A 26,383-nucleotide genomic window follows, 5' to 3' on the forward strand; every position below is an offset into this window, starting at 1 on the left:
TTATGCTTTTTTCATTACAACAAATTTTAAGGGTAGATATGCCTTCTTCTATAAAATAGGGCTTTAAAAAACTACTGCCTAAAATAAGGAATCCTAAGTAATTTACAGAAATATAATTTTCCAAAATTCTCATCATAAAATGAGATGGAAAGATTTCTCTGATTGACACTTTGGGATTAAAGTAACAAACTTTTAGTTTATCTCCCTTCATTGATGTTGACCAATAGTAACTCTTTCAATTTTTTTCTAAAGAGAATGGTTATCATTGTAAATGGTGTTATAACTTATTTTAGCTTATGTAGCTCTATAATTTATCAACAAAACTAGGGCACTTTTGAGAGTGAAAGTGGCCACTATTAGTAATTGGGCCTGTACGTTTGGAACTGGAACTGGAATGATCCTGGGTAAACTGGGAGACGTGGTCACCCAACCTGTAAGACACAATTGTGAGTCTGAGGGTGGTGAGTTTTGAATTAAAAAAAAAAAAAAAACAAAAAAACACCACAATGAAATCCATATAACTTACCTTGATTCCACAGTTCCTGTGAAGTTGGTTCTTAAACACTTATGAGCACTATAGACTGTTTCAGTCTCATGCTTTGCCCAAAAGATGACAGAGTGTTGGGGCATCCATTTAGGACCAACTTAGGAAGAAGAGTGCCACCTGTGGAGATTCAAACCCCCAATGTGTTATACCACGTGGTAGTTGGAGGCTCCGATCTAAACTTTGACTATGCACAACCCAGATTCTCAGAGCAAAAGACATGTCCTATGCTGATTCCCCAGTAAACCTTAGTCACCTTCATGGCTTTCTAAGTGACAAATATTAAACCAGTATTTGACATGTCAGAAGGGAAAAGTGTATTCAGCACTTGAATTTTTTACAGCTGATCAGAATAATATGATATAATGGAAGGCTCTGAAGTTAGTAATTGATAAAAAAGTAAACTTCTAAAAAAATAGATTTTTTACACACCAAAGCTAAATTTGATAGCATAGAACTTAATCTAAGAATATCCTCATAACCGGTATAAAAATAAATTTTATTTTTAAAAAAGATAGTATTTATGAGAATATTGATATGTGCCATCCATGGAACATGCTATCTTTCAATTTCACATGCAAAATGCTATATTGAAAAGTAACCCTCAAAGAAGAGTAGTACACTTAGCAGACTAACACTACCAGAAAATCATAGATTGAGAGTTTGAAATTATTCCTAACTATTGCTGAATTATTTGGAAATTCTTCCTATGAAATTACTTTTGTCCACCTAGTGTAAGAATTATTTTCCCAATGAATATAAAGTTCAGATGAATTTGATTTAGTTTCTGGGGGGGAAAAATGTTAGTTTTCTTGTAATTTAAACTTTTATTTGAGATAGAAAGTTTCCCTTCTGGACAATTTGCAGCCTGGAAGTGGTAAAATGTCTACGGGGGAAACTAATGAAACTTTGTTGTGGAATCGTTCACAAAGGAATAGGAGATGCATTACATAATGCAGCCCTTTGTTTGTGGAGCCTCTGACAGAATCCTGCAGTTTTAGCTCAGGCCGAAAGCTGCCACCAAAGTCCTCCCTAACTCCAGGCAGCTCTGAGTCTTTTTCCCTACTTCCTGCCATGATTACTCTGGCTTCTGATTAAATCACACCTTATATTTGTCACTAACCTAAAATGACCCAAAGCTGCTTCTTTCTCTCCTCAGCAATTCCCCAGTACTTGTAATATTTGGAAGCCTTGAAAATAGCTTCTGTCCCAACTCATGTAGTCTTTTCTCCAAAAGCAAATGCTATAATAGTTTCCTCACTCCTGGGTTCAAACCTCAGGTGAAAAATTTTGGAAGCTAATTAGCATGCTAAGGAGTCTGGAGCATTTGGGTGAGTCATAGTCATACTTCCTAAGGGACAGAGAAAATGTCTTGTTGCTAGTGATATTTAACAAGTGCTGTTTCCTCGCTTAGTTTAAATAGAGTTGGAGTTGCATTGTATTGTCTTCTCATATTTAATAAAAATCTTGTTTATATCATCTCTTCTTTCAAACAGCTATCCCTTTGGGGTTTATTCTAATGTCTTATTTTTTAAAATGTATTTCTACTAACTTTGGAAAACTTTTAAAAGTTTGCTTTTATTGTATTAATAATTGAGCCAGGTTGTAACAAATTCTTCTTGTAGAACTTATTATAGACTCAAATGTTTCTTTTTTGACCTGGTTTAACCCTCTTTTCTTAGCTTAATAGAAATTTCTGCCTTGCTTTCAAAGTGAGAATTTTATTGCATATATTGACCATCTAGTGTATATATATAAAGTCAAGATATGCAGCAAATGAATATTTATTAAATGCCAAGAATGTGAACAGTGTTTGCCATCCAATTAAGAAGAACAGTTTGGATACTTCAAATTATGAAAGTTATTTCTTGGTTAGAAGTGTGTTCAGTAGCAGAAATCCTGACTTGAGTGGTTTAAACAAACAGGGTTGCATTTCACATGTAAAAAGATGTCCAGAGATAGAGAGTTGTTGGTGTGTGATACAGTCAAGGCCAACATCTCTGGGACTGTTTGCCTTTTTTACATGCATGTTGCTTTATGATCACAAAATAGGTGCTGTAACTCTTAGCATTGTGTCCGTGTTCAAAGAGGGAAGAAGGGGGAAGGAAAAGGATTGTCTTTTACCTCTAACTTTATCAAAAAACAAATAAACTTTCTCAGAAACCAGCCTCTCAAACAGATTGCTACATAGATCTTACTGACTAAGAACTGGATCCCAAGGCCATCCTTCGTTGCTAGGGAGGCGAGGAAATCAGGGAACCAATTTGTCATAATTGGCTTAGAAATATCATAACGTCATTCAGGACTGAGCACATTGCCACTCTGTAACTAGGGGTCTGTAACCAGGAGAATTGGGGTAATGGATATTGGGTGGGCAAGAGTGCCTATTCCAGTTGCAGTAGTCAAAAAAGAAAAGTTAATGTGGATTACAAAAACTAAAAAATGCTTTATGGGAGAGGTAGAACATAAGCTGGACTAAAGATAACTAAAGCAATTAGATCCATTAAAGAATAATAATAGGATACTTCAAGGAAGAAACAGAAGCTTAAAAGCAGGAACATATATGCTATCTATGGAAAGTGGCCACTACATTGTAAATGAATTCCCTAAGTCTTTGAAGATAGGAAGTAAGGCTTATTCTTATTTATGTTCATAGCATCTCACACATAGTAGATGTTTACTGAATCATAGTAAATTAATGCATAATACTCCAACCCAGAAATCCAGACATAATTTCACAGATTATGGAGATAATACAACAGAAAATTTTAAATTTAGGATTCCCTTGGCAACCCCAGGATGAAGAGAAACGTTAATATAATCTGTTACAATCCCAAATACTTTTGGGGAAGTATTGAAACCTGAGATGCCTAAGCAAGGTAAAGCAAGAAATGGAGGCTGAAATACCAAGTTAAGAATTTGAACTTGATCTGTGAAAACCCGATTATGTTTCTGGTATCAAATTTTGGTAATACGTGAACAAAAGTATCCAACAGATCCTCCTGCTCTTAGAAGTATTTAGCCTGTTGCTGTCAGTTTTTCCCCTTTTCTCCTAGTTCTGTTCACTCTGAGCTTCCAGTCTGAAAGGAACTTTGGAAAAATAGAAAGCAGTTCATTGGAGATTCTTAAATTCTTAGTACAATAATTGAAATTTTACATTTATTCAGTTTCTTTTTTATGCCACTCTGCTGTAGTTTTTAGGAGATTATTAAAGCAACTCTGATCACAAATTATTTACATTCTAACCAAGACTGACTGATTTAAGATAAAAGGAAAGAAATAATAATACTGTTCAGGAAAGAAACCAAGTCAGTCAAAAGAATAGTTTATTGTCATGATGCAGATTTAACCAGACAACTTAGCCAGGAATCAGACAAGCTTTTTTCTGCAAATACCACACAAGTAACTTCCACTAAGGGGAAAACGCCTTACTCACTATAGGCCCACTTATTTTTTATTTAACAAAGGATGCAGTGTCTTGTCCTATTTTGTTTACTGAACCATGGAACTTTAACTTGGTTTACACATAGAGGTGTCCAGCCTTTTGGTGTTTCTGGGCCACACTGGAAAAAGAAGAGTTGTCTTGGGCCACACATTAAATACATTGTGACACGTAATTGCAAAAAAAAAAAAATCTCATAATGTTTTAAGTAAACTTATGATTTTGTATTGGGCTGCATTCATAGCCATCCTGGGCCAGATGTGGCCCGTGGGCCACAGGTTGGACACCTTAAGTTGCAATATGGCTTAACAGTAGACTGAAATAATAAATGAAAGTAATTTTATTTTTGAATTGTACCTCCATGAATCTCATAATTTTAAGGATCTGACATTACTTTTGTTTTTATGACCTTAATTTTACCTGAAAAATAAGCCAAAGGGTTGGGGGATAGACAGAGCATTAAAATGCACAACCTTAGTAATTTGTCACTTCTATCACACTTATGGTCTGTGGCCATTTAATGAGGTTTCCTTTATAACTTTAAGCTTCAGTCTCCCTGGTTATATTAGAATACTTCAGATTATTTGAACTGAAGAGAGCTTCTCATTCTGACAAAAGAACATCAATTTTGTTTTAATCGATTGAATAATATGTTTTCAGTTGGCAGATCTTTAAGAACTCCTCTAAAAACATATAGCATTATTAATATTGCATTTGGATTAGTAACTCAATTTATCTGGGCATCAGTTATCTGCAAAGTGAGGTAACTATACTTACATGATTGCTAGCTAATTTCAGCTCTAAAGTTGTACGCTTTCATTTTTCAATTCAATTCAACAAATATTAATAGAATACTTATATAAGGCAAACCAATATGGTAGGACCTGGATGAATACAGAAATAAATAATGTGATCTTTCCATGCAAATAGCCTATTATTTGATGCATTCAAGATTGAAGTGTGTATTTATCAACACATTTTAGCTTCTTCTGTTTGGGATGTCATTTAGGAATGAGGGCATATGATTTATTCCCAAATGGACAGAAAATAATTCTTTTATTAATGTTTCTCATATCTGGATTAAATACATTGTGACACGTAATCACACACAAAAAAGTCTCATAATGCTTTAAGTAGATTTATGATTTTGTGTTGGACCTCATTCATAGCCATCCTGGGCCAGATGGCGCCCACCAGCCACAGGTTGGACACCCTTGGTTACAATGTGGCTTAATAGTAGACTTCAATAATAGACTTTGGGAGAACCAAAAAGGGTCAGAACTACCATTGTAATAACATGCCTTTGTATCTCTCCCACTTTCAATGCCAAAAATTTAGAACATTCAGAACCATAATCTCATTCATCCCTGAAGAAGCTCAATTCATGTAGAACAGATAAATATAGTTATCTCCATTTTAATGATTAGGTAACTGGACCCAATGTGTCCTAGAGTTATATAATGAGCCAGTGAGTGAGCACAGGTGAAAATCTAGGAATTCTCACTCCAGGACTGCATAGCCAGTTTCCCTGTTGTGTGACAGATTCTTTTTAGCAAGTTCCACAGAGTCTGATTGTAAACCACATTCTGCACTTGATCCTTCATCACTCCGTTTCCAAACAGCAGCTTAGCTATTGATGATTTCAGATATATCAACAGGAGAAACAAAAAGATGCAGGGGAAGAATCAAACCTGTGCAAGCAACAGATGTGATATGCAAGCTGTGATACAGTGATATAATGTTTCAATCTTTGGTTCGCATTAAAATTAGAAGTGAAGAAAAATTGGGGACTCCCCCATAAACAGCAACCATAAAGAAACCCACACTTTTGCTGAGTGAGAACATCATTCTAAACATGCCATCCTGGACACTCTGCCTCAGTTCCGGTATCACCAGAATTTCCCTCACCTGCTTTTGAGAATACGCAGGAACATGAGCAATTTATTTGTTTACAGATCTCACAAGCAGCTACATGGAAACAGGTGACTGTATTTCCTTCTTTATCTAAATCTTCCTACATAGTAAAAAAAGGCATATCCATGTTTCATCTCATGGCTTCTTTGGTCAAAAAAATTTGCATCCAAGGCCTAGGAAAATGTTTGGCCTTCACAATTGAATGTTTAAACAGGTGCATACTGCACTGGTCTAGCTGAGGAAAGGTAGCCTCCTCCTTCTGGAAACCGTGACATTAAAGAATGATTCTTGTGCCAGCTTTTACGAGTTCTTGTGGAGGAAAGTTCAGGTGATTCTTAGATCATATTACCTGGTTACCAACCCACTTGCCTCACTACCATTCTGTGTTCTCATGAAGAAATTGATTTAATAGATTCAAGATATTATTAAATACATTCTGCATTAATATTATATGTCCTCTTTGAATCCAAGTGGCAATACAATAGAATTTCATTTTATAAATAACACCCTTCAAGCTAACACCACAGGGCACAGTACAAAAGAATCAAAATAGAACACAAATGCTGTAATCAAATGCAGACCCCGGGAAGGCTGATTAAAAAGGCATGTTGCTAGTAAGAGCAGCTGACAGGGTAAGTGTAGTGGGTCAGCACAGAAAAGCCAGCTGAACAGAAGGGCAAACTGGAATAAAATGGACTTGCCTGCCTGATACACATGGACTTATAAATCTCCTTTGTCATCGTCTCCTTTCAAAACCAGGAATTGCAGGGGAGAGGAGTGTACATATGTTTGCTGGGAGGTGGGGATCAAATAGATGTAGGGTTGTGAGGTTTATCTTCAGGCCTCAAACACAATACAAACAAACAAACAAACAAACAAAAAGTCCTAAAGAAAACCACCGGCAGCTGACAGTGATGCCTACAATGTGTGAGACAATCCAACGAGGCTTGCTTTGCTTGGTAATACCACTGGTTTTCAGAAAACACAGTTGTGAGGAAACAAGTAGGTCCCTTCCATAGGAGTGAGAACAGATAATGCCGGTGTGGCTAGGCACAGGGAAACATGGAAAATGACTGAGACAGGTGCTTTGTGGTCTTGGCCTGGTAGTGGCCTCCTCCCGCTAGGACCATCTTCTCACCCAGTTTGCTTTCTTTGCGTTTAGCTCTTCACCACCACAGCCTTTTCTAATGTCAAGGATTTGTGCTTAAAATTCTGCCTCTAATTAGAGGAAAAATTTCAGCCCTCTTAATAAAGGAATTAAGGAATTAGGCAAAAATTAAGGAGGTATTTTGGCACATACTTCTTCACCTATCTGTCAAACCAGTTCTAGCAATGATCACTGTATACCTTGAGGAATGCACCAGATTGGTCATTTACTGATCCTTCTTTATTCAGTATCGAAGGTAGAACAATATTGGACAGGAATCACAGGAAAAATTCCCTACAAAATAGATGGTACATTTTTCTGAAAAATAGGAACCTATAGTTAATAGTCATGAGACACCAAATATGGGTTCTATAGTCAATAAAAAGAAAAGGAGAAAGGACAATGATAATTGAGGCAATTTTTACCATTCTTGAAGCTATGAGTTGTTTACAGTGACTCCCCTGATTACCCACTTAGCTGGAACTGGACTGAGATCACTGATGCATAAATTTAGGTCAATAATTTAGTATTTCTGTACATCTTTTTTCTTAGTCTTTCAATTATAAACAATTTAAACATGTGGGCAGTATTTGGAGAAAATATTATTGTACAAATACTAGTATTGCTACTTTTATTGAATAGAATCTTACTTTCTTTAATTCTGTCAGTATTTATTTAGTTATGCAGAGAGCCAATTTATTAGCAAAAGTGAACAGTAGTATAGTAAATTGAGAGCACTAGACTGTAATCTCCAAAGTGAGTTACTTCATAAAGTATGTGAGCAAGTAACTATGCCAGTAATCAATGGACTGCTGCTCTGATCCAGATTTACCCTTCCTTGCCTACTCTACAAAAGTATATCTGGGTTCTTTAAACACTCTTCCTTTCCCAGTTGTGTGAGTGTGCCTTGTCCACAGAGGGTCCAGAGAGACATGATAGGAGGAAGAGATTTTTTCCTCCCTGGTTCCCCTATACTCCTCAGTCAGGCCCCTGCAGTGTGCATGGTTTCCCCGCACCTGGCTCCTGTGCACACACAGCTGCCTTGGTGCCCAGCAGCTGAAGCACAGGTAGTTTCTCCAGTGCCTGGTGGCTAGCAGCTTCCCCCAGCACCTACCACACATGTACGTGCACACACACATACACAGTGGCTGGGTCAGGTAGTAGCGTTCCTCAGATAAAACACCTCGCTGTGAACAGCTTTCCTGACACCCTAGAGTGCAGATTTCCAGCAAGTTCTGCTGACAGCTCCACAGTAATTTCTCTGACATTCATTCATATAATGGCTGTGCCTTGTCCAACAGAGTCTGGATCCCAGTGCAGGGGTGGAAGAGACTCTTCCCTGAACACTCTGTTTCAGCCCTACAAATAGTTATTCTTCTTATATTTGCTTATTCGTCTGTAATTTTCAATTCTCTTTCCTTCTTACTAGCTAGTCCCTCATTACTCCAATCCCCTATTATAGTTAATAATTCTTTATATTAACTTTTCCTATTCAAATTGCTGTGTGGTTTCTCTCTCCTGATGGACTCTGACTGATCATATAACCAAAGAATATTAAAATAATCTATATTCTTTGGGAGTAGGGGAAGGTAAATATGATAAGCCATCTCTTTATGGAATGGATTAGCATTGGTACCATGTGCCTTATCTAGGCCTAACTGTTAGATGAACAAAAACTTTTGAGAATTGGCTGCTACATGGAAAGGTGAAGTAATAATATGATGCCATATACTATTTGTACTATACATACGATTTTAAAAGCCAGTTTTTAAATATTTTACTTAATTTCACCAAGAGTGTTTAAAAATGTAAACTATAGTAAAGCAAACAACCAAAGTCTTAACTCAAAAGTAATTTGTGAGTCTTGAAAGGATGTTGCAAAATAGTAACACTTTAATGCAAATTTATAGATTATTAATGCTAGGGTAATTATGATACCCATTGTTTATTGAGAACTCAGAAAGTCTTCAGCACTGTACATTGGTTTATTGAATCCTTATAGCAATAGAGGTGGACGCTGTTATTATTTCTGTTTTACAAATTGGAAAACAGAGGCTCAAAAGGTTAAGGAACTGGCCTAACATGATACATGTAGCAAGTTCCAGAAATAGAATTTGAACCTAGATCTGCCTGTGAGCCCTGGTTTTTAACCATTGCACTTTGCTCCCAGAATATTCCCACTGAAGCAAATAGCAAGCAACCTGGGAAAACAAACACAGAATAATTGTTTTGTTGCTATCATCAAAAATCCAGGACAAGAAATTCTGAATGTATAGCCCACCCTGAGATATTTCCGAGACACCAATCTATTACTTTTACCTAACAAGATAAGGACAAACTGCGTGGACACTGGTGATCAAATCCCCAGAACCAAAGTGTTAACAGTGTATCAGAAAACCAGCAGCCTTTATTCAGAGCTGAATTGAAGGCAGATGAAATATTAACAGCAGTTCTAGCAGCACAAAATGAAATATGAGATCCTGTATCAGAAATTATTAGTAACCTGTAAAGAGAAATGCTGAAAAATGGCAGTTACCAAATTAAAACTGAGAAACAGAGCTCAAATGGGAAATTTCGAAAAGTTTGGAGGAAAATAAATGACAGATTGTCCTCTTGGCTCTTATTACTATGCCATCCTAAATCCTACTTGGCATTACATGGTGGAGGTGAAATAAGAACTGCATCACTGCCAATGCTGGCCCTCAAATTTGTAGTCCTAAGTGTCTGTGATGGTGTCTGGGATTGATTAGGAAAGTAGCAGGAATTTGGTAGCTTTTAGCTTTATCTAAATTGAAGAGTCTGAGACTCTTATTATGAAAGGCTTCCTCTCAATTGTGAATTGGCCCCTTTGCTCCACTTTTGGATGGCTGGCTTCCTTCATGCCGAGCTGCACTAAATGTTCTACATGGGAAAGCTATTCTCCTTAAACGGCTTCAAATTTAAAGCATCTATCTGGATATGTTCATATTTATGACACAAAATATCTAGCATCAAAAAAAGAAAGAGAAGTTACAGATACCAAATACTGGGTATCAAATGAGGAGATATTTTTCTATCAGGAACTGAGAGCAGAGAAGTGACTATAAGCAGAGTTGTTGAGCAGTTGAAGCCAGAGAGAGAAAGGAAATGAGCTATAGAACCATAGAATCTTAGTGTTGGCAGAAACTGTGGAGTTCATGCAGTCCTACCCTATCATTTTTCAATGAAAAGACTGAGACATGGGGAGTTAAGGGACTTGACTTGCCCTAGACACATAGTTGTTTACTGACAATCAGGCCAAAATCATTTCCCAACTCCCAGTCTGGAACTCTGAAGTTCAGTATGCTAGTGCCATCCTGTACTGAAAATTAACACTAACTCAGCCTGGAATGTAGAAGAACTCAGCGTAGATGGGGAGCTAGAAAAATGATGAATTTGGAGATGGTAATCACTCTAGAAAAAGAACAGGAGAAATAGATGATCCTCCTTTGTTGTGACTCATTGGCCAAGCTTGTGCAAGACATTTTTTTTTGTCAGTTTACTCCCCAATACCTTCCCACAAAAAGCAGTAGAATATTTTTATTGTTATTTCTCAAGGTTTATGTAAATGCAGTGAGATTCGATTTGCTTAAATTCTCCCACATAGAGGTTAGCTGCCAGCATAGATTGGTTTGTGGGTGGCATTGCTATTGATCCCTGTTATTTACATGACCTTGACTTTCTTTCCCTGGTAGTGAAATGTACTCCAGAGTACTTGGGGGGGAATCCTCTCCATGGGACACTAACAACCGAGATATAGGTTTAAGATGTCAGAATTATCTTCTATCAACCCTTGTATTCTGTTAACCTCATGGAGCACTCAGACCATATGTGTATGAAACTTTCAATCAGGCTCATGAGTTAGGTAAAATAATTTTCTTTATTTGATAATACAGAATAATTTGAAGTAAACCAGTAGCAAAGGAGAGATAATAAAAATGTCTCAATAGGCATCCTTGTGAAATAGCAATACAGGTCTTTTAGACCAGTCAAATATTTTTCTGAATAGAGCAACCGGAAATGAGAGCATCAGACAATATGATGAAAACTACAGATGGAATGCTTTGCATGAAAAGTGATTATATACAAAGAGGGCTCAGGAGAGGGTAGGCGTGGAGCTGGAAAGGAGGGGCGGGTAACTGAAATAAGAGAAGATAATGCTTGACCAGGTCTAGTAAAATATTCCTTGCCACAACCACTGTTCCATGAAGAGATTGAGCCAAGAGGCCTGAATAAAGTTTAGAGTTGCCATTGTTGTGGGATGCATCGGGGAGAGCACATCCGGATTTGTGTTACACAGTAATCATTGTTGGGTGTCAGCATTCATCAGCCAGATGGTCAGACCCACAATTAATCAATTAGGCTGGGATGATCAACTGGACCAAGTTTTCCCCTTTGGTGAAAAGCCTTCATCATGTGGTCAAGGCCAAAAGCACTTTTATCCTGTTGCTTTTGGAGAAGCTTCTAAACATCCCTCTTCTTTTTTAGGCCTCTAGTTACAGGACATTGTTAAGTTCCAAGCTGCTCTGGCAACATCGATACCCCAAATCAAGATTTTAACATAATAGATTTTCAACATCCTCTGTGTTCAAGTATCTTTTGCATACCCTTATAGAAATAAGATTTTTAAAGCAGAATTCTCTGAGGACTGTTACTCAACTGATTTTACTAGAGTCTTCATATTGGCTTCTCTCAATCAGGTAGAACAACACTGGAAATGATTCTTTCACTGTGCACTTAGGAGGGTATGATAGTCAAATCAAAATAATAGCAAATTACCTAGTGTTTACCATGTGAGACATACTGCTGTGATAAGGATAAAACATTGGCCACACATTCATTCAGTCCTTATAATAATTCAGTGACTGTGATAAAGTTCCATTTCAAAGAGGAGGAAACTGAGACTAGAATGTTCATTAGCCCAAGGTTAAGCATTTATTAAAGATGTATTGAGATGATTTAATACTCTCTGGAGTGAGACTAAATAAAATTTACTCGACATTTTCTTGCATGTCTTACACATTTTTGCATTTCTAAGGGATGGGAATTAGGAATTTATGGTGCATCCTTATTTCTCCTCTTCAAAGAACTTTAAAGAAATCTTTTACTAGTGTTTCCTGACTACATTGATCTTTTTCTCATCGTGTGCTGTTCTTGCTGCAAACCATTTGACTTGAGATGGCTTGCTTTCTTATTTTGGGCCATCCATCACTACTATTTGCTCCTAATTCTAAGTCTCCACTTCTGTTTTCTTATCGAAATACTGTTCCTCTAAATTTGTTTCAAATACTAAGACTTTATCAGTTGGCTTATAAGTCAATTTGCCTCCTCCAGAACAAAATGTCTGTTATTTATTTCCTATGTTGAACCTGGTGTTTCCCTCTGACTATTTTGTTTTCCCTCTCCTCTTGCTGTATTACTGTCTTCCTACTCAGGAGAGGTGTTGGAAACTCCTAGTGGTGGGATGTGTCACTTCCTGATGGAGGTCTGTGCTCACCCAATTGAATCAAAATATGGACATGGCATATTTTTCTAGTGTTTCATCTTGAACTTGTGCCTTTCTTTTCTTTCAGCTCTTCTCTACCTCCACCCAAGTTGAGGAATGCTTTTCTCTAACCATTTGTGGCCAGCGTTCTTGCAGGCTATACGAGGACATATTGACCCAAACGTACCTTTTTGAGATACTAGGCTCTTAATATTATTTTATGCATTATGAGGCTTCTTTTTGCTGCTTAACTGCAGTGCTTTGCTTTTATTTGTTTGTTTTGCTACTTACCAAATTAGGAAAGCAATACCAAAATACCAGGATAGTATATAGGCAACCACTTGATTCCTCAAATCAAGTTCAAGAGCACATGGAAGAAAAGGTATTCCCAAAATTTTAATGAGCATCTTTTCTCCTTCAGAGCTCTACCAGTGCCCTCTTTTTCTGACTGTGGTACTCTAATTTGTTCTTGCTGTATTTGGTAGGCAGCTGTTTTACATTTTTCCCTTGCTGCTCCTTTTTTATATAAACCTACAATCCTCACCCCAGAGCTGATGAGGCGCTTTCATTTTAACCGGCAGTATCTCTGTGTATTGCAGAGCTGAGCCCTGCCATCTAGACTGCCTCTCTGCTTCATTTTGCTCCTGACCTAAACCCCCCCTGCCATTCCAGGCCTGGCCTCTCATGACCAGAGACTGCTGACTCATCCTGGCTTGTGCCAAGCTGTGCAGTCGCTTAGCGATGTGGACAGGAGTCGAAGGACTAGAATGAGATCACTGAACTCATTTCACTTGTTGCTTACGGTACAGTCCAGCATGAGCTGGAAATGTAGGAACCTCAGCCTCCCGAGCAGAAAGAGTAAGTAGATTGAACACACCGCATCACCAAGTCCTCAACAAGCAGTAGTTGGGTGGAGGGTGGGGCTGGCTTTCTCATGGCTGTGGCTAGGGCATTCCGGTTCACCAGGAGTGTTCCTTTGTCCTCTCTTCTTCCTCTCCTCCACAGTCAAACCCTCCCCCCTACCTTCCCTGAACTTCCCTTCTGAAAATGTCCGGATGGCACAGCAATGATCTGGGCAGAAATGAAATTTTGCTAATAAGCAGCCTCCGCAAGAAATCCTGGAACAGTGACACTGCTGAAACTGCTTAGTTTAGCTTGTCTACGGGGAACGCACAAGAACTTCCCAACAGTACTCAAGAGGATAAAAAAAAAATCCTTTTTTTGTTCTCCTTTTCTTCTTGATTCTCTGTTTTCTTTCTGTTTTGAGGGAGGTAGTTTTAGGAGACATAGCTGCATTCTGGTGTGGTGTCAAGTTTTCCGTCGGGAGACAATAATGTACATTCCTCTGGCAGGACGGGATGGGTTTTTTTTTTTTTTTTTTTTTTTTGTTTCTGTTGCTGTTGTTTATTTATAAGACATTTCCTCTTAGTTAGTGGAAGTTAGATCGTAAGAGGCTCCAGTGATTTTCCTTCCACCTCCCCTCCCTAATTTCTGTGCTTCAGCACTCTGGAACACTGTGAACTCGACAAACTAATCAGAGCAGGGAGCTTAGCAGCCAGGCCTGGACACTCTCAAGAGACTGTGCTGATTCTCAGTCGACACTCCTTGGATCAGGAACCACAGTCTTGGTGAGTGGTGAGGTTCCAGAATTTGATGTGTCAAGGATTCTATTCTTGGTGTCTCTGGGGCAGTCAGGAAATAACGGGTGTTTTTAAAAAGAAAAAAAAATACACTTTTTAAAATAGCTATCAAACAATCCAACGTGATGGCAAAGATGTTAGTGTGCACAGCTGAGAACTCTCTATGGACAATAGCAGAGCCTTGAGTCTGCTCAGGAGGAGCCTGCAGGCGTAGGTTTCGTGTTGCTCGCAATGGGTGTCAGCCTTGACATGCCTAGCACACATGCTGGTAGGAGGAGGAAGATGAGTGAATGAGTGGGGAGGGAGGTAGTGTTCGGGGTGGTAGGAGTGGGAAGTGAAAGTGAGATTCATCGTACATTTGAAGTTTCTCTCAACCAACTTTTCTTGCATCTCTATTCTGAATACTTTACACTATGCTCAGAATATTTATGTACCCAGCTACGCAAGAAAGAAAAGCGGGTGCCTAGCAAAAGAATATTGTTAATTCTGTTCTTCTAAAGATCTCTTTGCTAAAAACTCATTGCTTATGAATGTTAGGGAACCTCCCCCCACCTGACCATTGGAAAATATTATTTGTCACACCCACTTTTTTATTCCTCTGCATTCATGGTATCGAACTGAAGAATGCATTGAGAATCCCTATTTGGTTTCAGGGAAATTTATCATCCTGCCATAGGAAAACTAGATGACTGTCCTCATAGTACTAAACCCAAATATAGTATTGTCCTCAATATAAGAGACTCTGATGAAACGTGCTCTGGGAAGTTGTTCCCAGAATGGAATGGGGGTGATTGCATTCTGTCTAATATGAAAGTAACAGAGGAGTCAACAGACCAGCTTTTGGAGTCAATGTGTACCTTCCATGTCCTTATTAGTAATTCACACCCTCCCTGGAAGTGGAATTTCAGTTGGAATGTGTATTTGTCCTTTACCGTCAGCTCTCTATGTAGTTGCTCCTCCAACAATATTTGGTCTTACTGTGTTTTCTTGTCTTCTTTCCAATTTCAAGAATCCAGCATGTTCCAAAATATTGAGTGGAAAAAACAAACAAGCAAACAAACAAAAAAAACATGGTGGCCATAAAAGCATTTGACTGTGTGGCAGCATCTGAAGTGAATTGCTCTTTGGAGAGAGGGAGGAGCCTTTGATGTCCCCAATATGGTTCTCATAGGCTAAAACTTCCAAGAACCACAACCCAGCCTAAGGGGCACTTGATGCTCTTAAATATTTGGAAAGAGATGCGATTTTATTGTTTTAGTGTTCCTTGCTATTAACACATTGCCAGTAGATTCCTCCTAAAGTTTGAAAATGCTTTAGCAATAGTTGATTTTACATTTAACCAGATGTGTATTGTGTGTCTGTTGTATGTATTCTTGTCCAAGCCGGTGGAGTCATCCAACATATTACATTGGTACTTAGCTTTGGAATTTTGTTTGCTACTCTGGACGATTTAGATTCTTAACCATGTAACTCATGCATGCTCATATATAACCAAACATCCGACAGAGACTGCCCTGTGCTGCAGCCTAATCAGGGTCTGTCCATGACTCTAGAGCAAAGAGTCAGCTTCCTATCACCATTCCTATAGTTTGTGAGACACGTCAAATTCCTCAGCTGTCACTGTGACAGGAAGCAGTCTCAGAGTTTTATTAGGACCCGTATGCTATGAGCTTAATGTATATAATTTGCCAATTTTAGTTAAGCCATGTTAATTATGACCATACTATGTGTAAATATGTTTCTTGGGGGTTTTCCATAAGGTCTCTTGTTTTCTTTTTTGTTTTGTTTATTTATTTACTTTTTAAATACATTTGTCTCTGCCTCCCCCCCACCTCTTTCCCTTGCCCCCTCCCACCTTCCCTCCCTCAGCTCTTCCCCTTTGGTTTTTGTCCATGAGTCCTTGCTATATGTTCCTTGACTTTCCCCTTCCCTTCCCTTTCCCTGCCCCCCCCCCCCCCGCCTTCTCTCTTGTCTCTGTTGATTTCTTTTCCTTTCAGTGTTGCTGGTCATATTTTCCTTGCATCTTTGCATTGTTGGTTAGGTTCCGCTTATAGGTGAGATCATATGGTATTTGTCTTTCGCCCCCTGGCTTATTTCGCTTAGCATGATGCTCTCCAGTTCCATCCATGCTGTTGCAAATTTTAGTACTTCTTTTTTTCTTTCTGCTGCGTAGTACTCCATTGTGTATATATACCATAATTTTTTGATCCAATCATTTACTAATGGGCATTTAGGTTGCTTCCAAGACTTGGCTATTGTAAATTGTGCTGCTATGAACATTGGGGTGCATAGGTTCTTTTGTATTGGCGTTTTGGTGTTCTAAAGGTTTCTTGTTTTCTAAAGAGAAAAGTTGAATAGGAAAATGGTACTAAATTTTTTTTAAATATGACCTGGCCTGGTATCTCAATTGGTTGGAGCAGTGTCCCATACACCAAAAAGTCTGCGGGTTCTGTTCCCGGTCAGAGCACATACTTAGGTTGCGGGTTTGATCCCCAGTTATGGTGCATATGGAAGGCAATCAATCAGTGTTTCTCTCTCACATCGACCTCTCTCTCTCTCTCTCTCTCTCTCTCTCTCTCTTTTTCATCCCTCTCATCCCTCTCCATCCCTACCTCCCTTTCTCTCTCAAAAAAAAAAAAAAAATCAATAAAGCCATGTCCTCAGGTGAGGATTTAATTTTTTTAAATTTTAAATATGGTATAAAAGTATAACTAGCTTTTAGCCGATTTTAACCAAGACATTCATAGGATGCTGTGACTCCCTCAGTTAATACTCAGGCTGCACAGACTCCTAGGAGGTATGTCTGTTAGTCTATGGCAGGAATATCTAATAGGACTTACACAGAGGGCAAGCTGGATTTCTAACACTGTGAGGACTTTTTTTTATTGAAATCTTCTATGTCTGTATAAAAAATTTTGTCAGCGTTGTTAAGCAGAGAATAGGTAAACACAAATATCTAAGAGATGACATTTAACAAATATAACCTGCCAAAGAGATTTTCCTTATCGTTGCCAAAATCTGGAGTTCCACATGGCCATGGAAGTATTATATGGCTAAGCTGGAGTATAAAGTCAGAATTTAATCAGTACACTCCTGATAGAAAGACAGGATAATAATGTATTTCTTTCTTCTTAAATGATTGTGCTAATGTTACCTGATTTTTTTTAATGCCTATATTTAAACCTTTCTAGTGTACTATCGAAAATTTAGTTTTCTAGTGTTCATCTTCTGAAATGGAGATGCATGTTTTAAAACGTGTATTTTCTTGCATGGACTTAAGCTGTAAGCACTTCCTATATGTTATATTCATTAATTAGGCAGTCACAATTAGACAGAAATGACATTGCTAAATAACAGAATTTTGATTGACCAAGTAAAAATTGTTCTTTCTTCTTTGTATAGAAATGCTTTTTGATATTTATTGGATTCCTTTAAGTTGATACATGTTTTAAAAAGTTGAGAAGTGGTTGATTAATAATATCATGTGATAGTGTATCTTTGTTATTTAGTAAAAGCATATTTACACTGATAATCACATACATATATTCAACTGTTAAAATACTATAGGTTAACCTTCTTTGAATTCAATCAAACATTTTTCAAATTAACCATAAGTGAAGTGTAGTTGACATTTATCACACTTAAAACAAATTTTACACAACTGTTTTTGAACTGTACCTACAAAAGTTAAGGTTTGGTTAGCTGATAAGATGTCATTATCTTTCATCAAATATGTGTTTTAGATTATAAATCTAAATTCTCTTATGCACAACTTCAAAATATTCACTGCTATATGTATAGTTTAAAATTAAGTAGAAAGTGATTAAATAGCTATTAATTATCTTAAAATTGAGATACATATTTAAATGAGATATATTTAAATATATATCTCCATTTATAAATTTTATAATTTATATATATTTATATATTTATGTATATAAATACATAAATATACTATATATACTGTATATAGTATATTTATATATATACACTATATTATATATAATATATATAATATATTTTATATATATTATATATATAATATATATAATATATTTTATATGTATATATAAATATATATACACTATATATTTAAATGCATTTAAATATAAATATATTTAATATATATTAAATATTTAACATAAAAATATATTTAAATATAAATATATTAAGTACACAATAAAATGTTAAGTATAAAAATATAACTTTTATACTTAAAATATATTTAATGAATTCATTATTTTGTGAGAATGAATTTATGTAAAAATGACCCAGTTTATTCTAGTTTCTCAGCTATTTAGTTGTATTTTAAATACTTTGATGCTATATTTTTACATGTCAGCATTAGCAACTGTATTTCCAGATACCTTTCAAAATACCTGGCCAAATCATATCTTTGTCAAGTCACACTTTTTTCTCTGAAGCTTTCCACAATAACTGAAATTCAAAGTGAACTCCTTCTCCAATGATAGCATTTTAAAAATCTATAGCTTTCATTTGTCACTTAGTATACTGCTTTGAAGTGGGTTTTTTTAAAATCTATGAAACTATAACTGGCACATGCTGCATTTTATTTGTCTCCCTCCCAAATAATGTCAAATTGCCTCAATATGAATGGAAGATTGGCGAATACATTTTTATTATCATAATAGAAGAAATATGTCCAGAAAACAAATCACTAAGTTCTTCTATTTCTGAACCCCTTAAGCTAATATATTAGACCTTCCAACTAGCTGGCAGCATTTCCTATCGTTTTCAAGGGTAGCTTCTCTAATCTCCACAATGCCCACTGATTTCTCATAGGACATCAGGTCTTGAGCTGGCAGTAGTTCCATTTATATTCCAGGACTTGTGAGGGTGGCCAAATATCCAGCTGAGTCAGCTCGTGCAGTCTGAAGATACTAAACTCACTCGTAATGTACCATATTGACCAAAGGTGTCTCCAGCTTAGCAGTACTTGCTTACAGTCAATCAGTGGTCCTTTCTTTCCTCAAACTCAACATCTAAGAAGCTCAGGCTATGTCTTCTGTGGAAAGGCATGAAGATTGGCCCTGCATGCCCCATGAACTAGGTAAGACAGGGGCAGGGCAGACAGTACGATAAGGAGAGGGGCAAGAGGACAGGCAGACAAATCATTTCCACTGTCTTAACAAGCACTAATTAAATGCCCTGTTTTAGGCAAGTAATAGCCAAGTGCAATTGTTTCTCATAGATGCAGAGAAATGGGTAGCTTGGTGCTGCTTTAGACATTCAGCTATAGCATGCTGAGGCACCTTCAGTGCTCTGGGGACATCAGTGGAGAGGGGCCCATTTCAGCACCCTAAATGGTACACTGCTGACGTGAAGCTCATCAAGGGAGTAACTTCATGTACTACAAACTGACTGCAACAAACAATATTTAACAGAAACCAAAATATTGTATAAAATATGCTTTAATTTACAATGTTATCAATGGTCAATCAACTTGGCAATCCCCAAACTACATCTAATTCTGTCTCCTACACTGAATTATTGGTAGAGCTTCTAATATATATAAAGAAAATGTACTGGTTTCATTTTCATCTCTTTATTTTCCCAGCTTTATCCTCTAGTAAACTGAATTCCTAGAGGTAAGCAGCCATAGGGAGAAAGAGAAGTGATTCACATAATGGATAATTAACCCTTGAACAATGGAAAGTTAACTCTCCATAGACATGCCAAAAACCGAAATATTTTGTTGTTGAATTTGTTCTCCTTTGGGTGTTAACACATAGAGGACATCTCCATTAGCACAGACTTGGCACCAAACAACCGGTTCATCTTCAAGCTACAAATGCCACACTCACCTTCCAGTTCATTCTGGCAGGATTTACAGCACGATGTCCTCTTGGGTAGTCATGTACAATCCACTGTGAGAGGTAAAATTGTATGAGTGCCTAATCCACTTTTGAAAATGAAAGAAAAGGATCTATTTTATGAAAAGGACCTAATAAGGAAAGACACAAATTGTAATAAAAAGTATTACCACCTTACACTGCCTGTTAATTACCTTCTTAGTCAAGAGGAATCAAAATAGTGTAATAAATGTTAAAGGTACATCACAAACCTAGTGCAAAGAATCGTTTCTTCCTTTTAATAGTGAATTAAAAACAGTAGCAAACATTAAGCTGCCCATGTAGCTTTAATTTAAGCTTCTAACCTTTCTGGGACTCATCTACTTCATTTGTCTAACAAGGATAACAGTGCCCATTCAACTTATTTACAAGCATCGTTATGAGGATCAGGTTATAAAGACTGTCTCTTCATTACATTCGTTAAACATGGATTTAACATTAATTCATTAATTCACTATTTTTTTATTAATTCAAAACTCATTTTTGAACCCATACTCTGCATCAGGTATAATTCTAGAAGCTAAAGACTGGTTCATTCATTAACTGATATTTATTGACAAGCACATATGTACCCAACACTTTTCCCAGGTCTGGGATACTGCAGTAAATAAAGAAGTTTCTAGCCTCATAATGCTTAAACATGTATGTGAAATATATAGCATATAAGACAGTTATAAGTGTTATGGAGAAAAGTGAAAAAGGAAAAAGAGAGAAAGATTGAGAGACTGTGTATGTGTGTAATGGCGGTAAAGCTGCAATTTTAAATTGGATGGAGAGGGAATGCCTCATTGAAGGGAGAACATTTGAGAAAGGTGAAGGAGCAAGTTTTGTGTATGTCTAGGCCAGAGTATTTCTGGCAGTGGAACCACCAACTGCAAAGGCCCTGGACAAAAGTGCATCTGGCAAGTATGAATGAAAACAGGATGAGATTGGGCAAGCAGGAGAATGGTAGGAGATGAGGTAGGCAAGTCAGGGGGGGCCTGAAAACATAGGCCTTGATATACTGTTGTGAAGGTTTTGGCTTTGTTGTTGACAATACAAAGATGAATCGGACATGGCTCAAACTGCTCACTAGAGGAGAAACAAGTTTGCTAATACCCTATGCTAAGTATCATAATCGAAGGATGTTTAAGGAACCTCGGAGGCACAAAATAGTGAGTGTTTAGCTGAATGTACTTTTGGGTGGAGGGCCAGGAAAAGCTTTACAGAAGAGCTAATAAATCCATTCTGGGCCTTGAAGGGCTTTCCCAGGTATTCAGAAAGAGGAAGAGCATTCGCTAAGAGGACCAGCAGAGGCAAAAGCACTTAAATAGGAAATAACTTGGCAGAGTTGGGGATCAGTATCAGTGAAGTTTAGTAGGGGAGTGGGGAGAAATGATGCTGTAGATGTAGGCAGGGAACAATCATTTTGGGCCTTGATTTTCATGCAAAGAAGTTTTAACTTCATCACGTGGCATTTGGGGATCCATTGAAAGATTTTAAGTAGAGAAGGTTAATTATCAAATTGTGTTATAGAAGATCACCCTGGTGGAAAGGTAGAGGGTAGATTGGAGATATGGGAGAAGAGAGACAGGAAAATGAATTAGGAGGCAACTGAAATTGTTCAGACAGGAAACAATGAAGCCCTGAACTAGGACAATAACTATGGGAATAGAGAGGAGGAGACATGTTCAGAAGATAAGAGGCAGAATGGACACAATTTAATGACCTTTGGGCTGGGCATTGAGAGAAGATGAATTTCAGATTGCTCCCAGTATTCTGCCTTACACAGCTTAGCAAGAAAAGCTATGAGGAGGAGGAGCAGGTTTGTAGGGCAGGGCGGTGGATGGGAAGTGGAGATGATAAATTTGATTTTGAATGTGTTCAGTTTGAGGTGTTGGGGGAAAATTCAGACTGATACCTGGTAGACTGTTGGATTTAGTCCGGAAAGCTGGGAATTTGTCAGGGATAGAGATATGTTTGGCAGTCTTCTGAATTAACAGCATCATGGTGGTAGTTAAAATTATGGAGTAGACTTTTCTCAAGGAGGCCATATGAACAGAAAGCAAAAGGGTATAAAACATCAGCACCATAAAACTGAAGAAGTTTGGACTCTAGTGGAAAAAAGGGTATCCTTTTTTCATCACTTACAAAACAGAGAGTAAGAGAGTAAATAATCTTAGAGAAGATTATTTATGAGTAACTACTATGTTCCCGTAATTGTGCTAGGTAGAGGTGGACCAAGATGACTCGTGCTCAGATGCTGCCCCGGAAGCTTGTACAAACAGAGGAGGTTATTGTTGCTGTCACCACCAGCAATACAACAGTGCTAACAGAGGAAATGCCCAAGCCTAACAAAAAAGTCATGCAGAATACTTAATTAGCATCAAGGGAGATTATTATAAAGGCAGAATCCTGGAAAGTTTTCTACATGCATTTTTGCTGTACAGTTTGTTTCTGGTTTCTCTAATACTTGAATGTGTATATTCCAGTGTTAGCATGGGTTCAAGCTATTGGCAAAACAAGCCAGGTGTAAATTATGGTAGAATTGAAATCGATAGCACTTTGAAGCACTGGAGTGCCCAGTTCACATCAGGACATGCGTCTGTGTTCACTGAAACATGGCTATCAAGTGCACCCCGAGTCATTAGATGTGTTATCCAGTGAATAACAGCATAATTATATTTTAGCAGAGCAGCCTTATGATAAATTCTGCTTTAGTGAAACTCCATATACAGAGCAATTTCTCCCGGCCGTGTACATTGCATGGCAAAGAAAGGATATCCTGCTGCGTATCAGAAGGCTGTAATTTCATTTAGGGGTTCTATTGACATCGTAAACTGCAAGAGCAGAGCTCAAGTGGCTATTTAAGTCATAGGAACTTCAAGCTAAAATTACTGCCTAGTCCTAATCGCCACCTCCAGGGGACTCCTGCCTATACATATGTGCTTTATGGTTCTATCTTTGTGTCTATAAATACTCAGTCACTCCAGGGGTTGAGGTGATAAGCTATCCAAAAATATGGCAGGTATCTGTCACCTTTGCAGCTGGTACAGGCTAAGGGATAAAAACCATTTTATTATTCATTGAAAGTCGAATGTTAAAAGGGGCCAGCTGCTCCAGACAAGTTCAGGGTATAGGTGTTCCGGTTTTTCTGCTTGAAGAATTCTCTACTCAGTTTAAGGTCTTCCAACATGTTGAGGCTAGAAAATTAGGAACTTTGAGACTTATCTGTACAGCAGGGTTTATAGCCTATGAGTATGAGTCCTTTGCCCAATTCTTTACTCTCTTTTCCTTGACCGAGATCACTTGTGAAAATAACAGTACTGGATAGCCTTAGCATCCAGTAAGGTACAGGTTATATACTGCCCCCCAAAAATAATTTCCTAGATATCTAAAGGCAACTTTGTGTCTTGAGAAAAAGTCAAGCTGAAAACTGGGAGCCACAATAATTGGCCTGAATGTTTGTTCCCTAAGGAAAATAAATTTATATAAAAACCCAAATTCTTAAGTAGTATTTACTAGTTGATGGTTTAGAAATGACTCCAGGAGACCAACAAGGAAAGACTCAAAGCTAAGTACTTTTCTCCTTGGCTTTTAATGAAAAGTTCATGTTCATTCTGCTATGTTAACAATCAACTTTGTCAAGAGCGAACAGTACAAAATTGGACACTAGAGTCCAAACTTCTTCAGTTTTATGGTGCTGATGTTTTATATGGTCACTCTTTCCTGGGCTTGGGAGTCATCTGTGTACATACTGTCTTAGTAAGAAATCCCCGCAGAATTATCATGGTTCAGAAAATCACAGTAGTAATAAAACTTCTCATAAGGTAAATGTTTTATAGTCATCTTATTAATACTTATTTCACCCTGTAGAGAAATGGAAGATGGAGAGGTAGAGAACTGGACCCACACTTAGTAGCTGACTGTGACTAAATTTACTTTCCATATTAGCCTGTCTATTGTCCTACTGCTTCATCACAGTATTTCTTTATTGTGTAAATAGTATAATTAAAATATGAAGTCTGAAAGAGCCGAATCTCTCTCATTTGTTACCATGATGCTTTTCTTATATGCCTGAACAACATAATAAGCCATTGTCACATGTCTGAGAAGGGCTACTGCTCTGGTAACAGTAGCCTCAAATCATTGCTATCCATGGAATGTAAAAAAGAAGATATTATGTAGACATAGATAAGCTTCTATGTGAGGTAATACAACTCTGCTATTGTTCTCCCGGATTTAGGCAGAATAGCAGAGTGATTAAGTGTGCATGCTGCCTGGGTCCTACAACTTAACTAGTCATGTGACCTTGGGGAAGCTTTAATTTTTACTGCCTCAGTTTCTTCATCTATAAAATGGGGATGATACCTTCATCACAAAATTACTATGGAAAGTAAATTCTCTAATAAGTATAAAATATTTAAACCAAGGAAACGAAGGCCTGGTGCATAGTAAGCTACCATAAACATTAGCTGTTGTTATAATCACCATTATTATCCTCCTTATCCTCACTTATTACTATGCTGTAGAGTCATGGTTAATGCCGGTTAGGATAAAACCTACACACATGCAGGTACGCATACACACAGACACACACACACACCATTCACCTAGGAATGTTTGCTTGCCCCAGCTGCGGGCTTAAGTTTCACCAGCATGTTAATCTGAATGTCTTTCTAGGCAAAGAACACATGAGGAATTAACACTTTGGAATGAGGTGGTCTTTGTACTGAGTTTATCCTTAACACTGGTTTTAAGTGTGTGATGCATAATTGCTCAGTTGCTGGACCTCAATCATTACCTAGTTGGTCTCATCTCATCACTTAAGTCCTTCCTAAACTATGAATTCTGTTAAGCATAGTCTAGTCCAGATCTATTGATAGAGTCACCATTATAGTTCCAGCTCAATAAATATAGGGTGAATGAATGAATGAATGTTTTTCTGTTACCAGCCTCTTCATGTAGGTCATAGTGCTCGCTATTTGATGTTCTAAATGGTGACTTCATTGCCTGTGTAGGCTACTGTATTCACTATCCCGGGTTATTATTCCCAGTCATCCAGTCCAAACTCTCCTACTTATTTTTGTCTCCTTGCCTGATTTGAAACTCTCAATACTAATATCCAGTCAATATAGTAGGCCTATCCTCCCATCTGCTTCATCTCTTCCTTCGAGAAACCATGGACACCACCATTATAGCTGTGTCTTTATGACTCTGCCCATGCTTTTTTCCAATTTGAAATTTGTGAACTTTAATCTTACAAGTATTGATTCATTACCCATTTGCATTTTAATCTGATGCCCTTGGTTCAAACTTTGATTTTGATCACCATATCATGTTATACATACCTTTTTATGTTTATTATATTTTGAGAAAAAAATATGCTTATATCAATAATAAGCAAGTGAAAGCTGATATCAAATCTTATCTGCAAGAAAGAGGATTCAGCAACCTCGGCATACCAAGTGTTGTCTTATTTGTTTTACCTCCCACAATGGTCCTTAAATTAGCTCCTTCCATTGCCCCTATACCTGCTCTAACCCTAAGCTGATGTTAATAACATTCAAAGCTCAATTATTATAAAAAGTAATTGGGAAATGTTGGCATTATATAGTATGTGTGTAATAGTAAATATCACACATTAAAGGAAGAGGAACCAACAGAAAAATGCAGCATTGTTGCAGCTGCTAAAGACCACTAACCATTACATGTTGATATATTTATTGTGTTCCCCCTTTATATTACTATTTTTTGACTCTTACAAAAAGGAAAAATATTTTTTTAAAAGAGGAAAAGATGCAATTTAAATTTAGCAACAAGTATGATGCTTATCTTAATCAGTATCTGTTATATTTGTTGACAGAAACACAACACCTGCTTACAAGGAGCTTCTAGTTTGTACAATCTTATAGCAGAGAAAGTATTTAAATCCTAAATCTAATTATGTAGAAATTATTATTCTATTATTATGCACCAAAATGGGCATTAAAGAAAGGCAGTGACTGCTGCAAGAATTCACATCAGGATACCTCTACGGGTACCTGGAAGGCTTGATAAGAGAGGGAGAACTTTAGCTATAGATGCAAAAGCTGAGCATTGAAAGATGAAGGAAAAGGGTCTTTTGGAGAGAAGGGGACATGGGTTATGATGGTCTGATATCAGAAACCTGGGAAGTAGGGAGAATGAGGAAAAATTTCAGCCTGAAAGAAGGCATGGCAGTGGGAATGAAGTTGGTATGTATAGGAAGTAATAAAATTAGAGATGAGATACATGTGACGATGAGGATATGCATTTGGAAAGGCCAAGTGGAGCCCAGAATTTATTCTTTGTGGGTGATG

At 37.4% G+C, this 26,383-nt stretch overlaps 1 protein-coding gene across 9 annotated transcripts in view; it reads left to right on the plus strand.

The window, feature by feature from the left end:
• The window catches only part of ZBTB20 (zinc finger and BTB domain containing 20), an 804,941-nt gene that overhangs the window by 502,083 nt on the left and 276,475 nt on the right, over positions 1–26,383 (plus strand). For 2 of the 9 annotated variants that reach the window (XM_054577268.1, XM_054577272.1), the window contains exon 1: positions 13,140–13,408. The exons of 5 other annotated variants lie outside the window; for them this stretch is intronic. The gene's annotated coding sequence lies outside the window, so the exon portion shown is untranslated. Of the gene's footprint in view, positions 1–13,139; positions 13,409–13,434; positions 14,179–26,383 lie in introns of those variants that run through there. 2 more of the 9 variants (XM_054577270.1, XM_054577274.1) reach the window with 1 other exon arrangement.

This window comes from Pteronotus mesoamericanus, unplaced genomic scaffold (genome assembly GCF_021234165.1).
Source record: "Pteronotus mesoamericanus isolate MK-2021 breed Mesoamerican mustached bat unplaced genomic scaffold, CSHL_Meso_final contig_42, whole genome shotgun sequence".
In the NCBI taxonomy this organism is placed as follows: Eukaryota; Metazoa; Chordata; class Mammalia; order Chiroptera; family Mormoopidae; genus Pteronotus; species Pteronotus mesoamericanus.